Raw genomic sequence first — 3554 nt, 5'->3', positions numbered from 1 at the left:
AGAGAGCTGAGCACCAAAGAATTGATGCTTTTGAACTGTGGTGTTGGAGAAGACTCTTGAGAGCCCCTTGGACTGCAAGGAGATCCAACCAGTCCATTCTAAAGGAGATCAGTCCTGGGTGTTCATTGGAAGGACTGATGTTTGAGCTGAAAATCCAATACTTTGGCCACCTGATGCAAAGACCAGATTCATTTGAAAAGACCCTGATGCTGGGAAAGATTGAGGGCAGGAGGAGAAGGGGATGACAGAGGATGAGATGGCTGGATGGCATCACCAACTCAATGGACATGGATTTGGGTAGACTCTGGCAGTTGGTGATGGATAGGGAGGCCTGGCGTGCTACGGTTCATAGGGTCTCAAAGAGTTGGACATGACTGAGTGACTGAAATGAACTGATCATTTCTTTATTGCCAAGGGGTGTTTCACTGAGGGGTGAAGGTGAGTGGATGGTGAAGGAATTTCTTGCTTAGACTTGCTGGGGATGGAGTAGGACCTAACAACTGGAGAAGAAAGCGGTCTGTAGGACTAGAGAACAGAGGGGCACTTAAGCCCTATTCTTGAAAGCATTGCTGAGGGAGGGTATGGAGTATGGCGACAAGACCCCAGGAAAGAAATGACTGTATATTCGGTCTAGGCAGAGGGGACCATCTACAGCCACAAAAAGTTTTCCGGTCTTCATAATACCTCAAAAAGAGCAGCAAAGGACTCTGGAATGTGTGGGGTCACGTGGCCAGGCAGAAAGACCTTCAGTGATGACCAAGCTGGTTGGTTCCTTTTCCCCATCCTGTGTAAGACCCAAGAAGCAGGCCACCACCCTAGGAGGATTCCCGAAAGAACTGAGGTTAAGTCTTTAAGATACAAACAGAACAGGGGCTGGAAGCTAAAATGAAGTTGTTCCATAAACAGTAGTTCTTGTCCTCTTGCGGATGAGCTGATATCCCACTACATAACGCTAGAATATAAAGTGTCCCACTGCTGTCTCATACCGACCAGAATTGACATTAACTTTACAAACACGTTAAGGAAGCTTGTATTCTTCCACTTTAGGAGATCTTGCCAAACCGTCTGATTATCACTCAAGTGCTTACTAAAACAAATGTAGTTGCCTAGGCTGCACCCTAAATGCAGTGACCATACCAGGGTCAGGGCTTAGGGTAAACTTTTTGAAAAAGTGCCCTACATTCTTCAGATTTGTAACCAACTTGGGAACCACCAACTCTAGCTGATAAAATCGTTAAAACACACTCCATGGTTAAATCAGTCTTTATCACTCAAACCTCTTTCAGTTAACTACATTTAATTTGGAGGATTTTATATTGAGGAAAATTTGTTACTTCCACTAAATTTACTTTAAAACTAGTATGTAAATTATGTATGCATAATTCAATTGTTAAAGATAACTGCTATATGAACTTCTCTGACATAAATAACTTTCTGGACAAGAGAAAAGCTGTCTGAAATACCTAAATAGAGCAGATGTGCACTCCTCCTTCTTTTAACCTAACACTGACCATGTCCCAACTGTGAGATTAGAAGGGCAGGAAAGTTGGAGCATTATCAGCAGCCCCAGCTCTTCCCACCTCTTTACTTTCAGCGCTATGGGTACAAATTGGACCACAATAATGATTTGAGGGCTACTATTGGATCAAATGTTTTTTTTGGCACTAAAATATTAGCACACATACCTTAATTTTCCACCATAAATTACTAATTTAAGATAATTCTTTCCCAGAAAAGCACAAATTAGGAAGAGAAAAGAAGTAGAGAGAACAGATAATCTAACATCCCTAAACTCTCAAAATTAGCATAGTGTTGGAGATTCATTTTTAAACACAGCTATTCAAATCATAAAGTAAAAACTAGAGTGTAAAGTAATAACTAGAACCTAAGAATATGTTTGGGGCAGAGTAAAGGGGTAGGTGGGTCCTGATAGGAGTCACTGCCCTGGCAGAGTGGGAGGTTAATGCTGGAGCAAACAGGATGGGACAGAGATGAAAAACAGGGCAGAACCACGTCTTTCAAAGTTTTGCTTCCAACCACAGGGCCTGAGTCATCTTATGCTTATATTTAGAATACATACAAGGTGCCTAATGTAAGGAGCTTCCCAGGTGGCACTAGTGGTAAAGAACCTGCCTGCCAATGTTGGGAAGATCCCCTGGAGGAGGGCATGGTAACCCACTCCAGGATTCTTGCCTGAAGAATCCCATGGACAGAGGAGCCTGGTGGGCTACAGTCCATAGGGTTGCAAAGAATCGGACTCGACTGAAGCAACTTAGCATGCCTGCACACACTCCCAATATAACTCTATTGAATTCAAATTAAATGGAGGAACTCCCAGGAGAGCCTACTTCCCTGCCCTTGAGGTAGACAGAAAGTACCAGTAATTCTAGGACTCTGTCTCTGGCTTCCAATACTCATCCAACAGGCTTCCCTAGTAGCTCAGACAGTAAAGAATCTGCTGTAATGCAGGAGACCTAGGTTCTATCCCTGGGTCAGGAAGATGCCCTGGAGAAGGGAATGGCCACCCACTCCAGTATTCCTCCTGGACAGGGGAGCCTGGGGGGCCACAGTTTCTGGGTCGCAAGGACTTGGATATGATTGTGTGACTGAGCACATGTGGCACTCTAGTTCATGTTCACATCCTTTCACTGAGAATCCAGTCTTCATCTAGACACCTGAGATACAAAGATGAAAAATCCAGTTTCTGTCCTTAAAGCAAACACTACTAAAAACTGCCAAAATAACCATACATTCCATGCCAGAGGGATAAACAATGTACTTTGGGTGCATAGTGAAAAACACGAAGCCAATTTGAGATTTTGGGGAAAGTCCCCAGAGATGTCAAAAAGAGTAAATGTTGGAACCGATTTGGTAAAGAAAGGGAGAAGGGCGTTCTAAGAGATGGACCTATATGACACTGGAGGTGGAAATACAGCACTGAATGATGTGTGTGAGGAACATGCAAGCTAACACAGAGGGCAAACCCTGAGGGCTCAAGACACTGGTGATAAGAACAGAGAAGATGGATTTGAGAAAAATTTAGAAGGTGAAACCAACAGGCTTTAGCCAATCACTGGGCTTCCCTGGTAGCTCAGCTGGTAACAGCCTGCAATGCAGGAGTCAGTTCAGTCGCTCAGTTGTTCCAGCTCTTTGAGACCCCATGAACTGCAGCACGCCAAGCTTCCCTGTCCATCACCAACTCCCGGAGCTTGCTCAAACTCATGTCCATTGAGTCGGTGATGCCATCCAACCGTCTCATCCTCTGTTGGCCCTTCTCCTCCTGCCTTCAATCTTTCCCAGCATCAAGGTCTTTTCAAATGAGTCAGTTCTTCGCATCAGATGGCCAAAGTACTGGATTTTCAGCTTCAGCATCAGTCCTTCCAATGAATATTCAGGACTGATTTCCTTTAGGATGGACTGGTTGGATCTCTTTGCAGTCCAAGGGACTCTCAAGAGTCTTCTTCAACACCACAGTTCAAAAGCATCAATTCTTTGTCACTCAGCTCTCTTTATAGTCCAACTCTTACATCCACATGACTACTGGAGAAACTATA

This window comes from Bison bison, unplaced genomic scaffold (genome assembly GCF_000754665.1).
Source record: "Bison bison bison isolate TAMUID 2011002044 unplaced genomic scaffold, Bison_UMD1.0 scf7180017864525, whole genome shotgun sequence".
Classification (NCBI taxonomy): domain Eukaryota; kingdom Metazoa; phylum Chordata; class Mammalia; order Artiodactyla; family Bovidae; genus Bison; species Bison bison.
Note: the sequence above shows the minus strand (reverse complement) of the source record.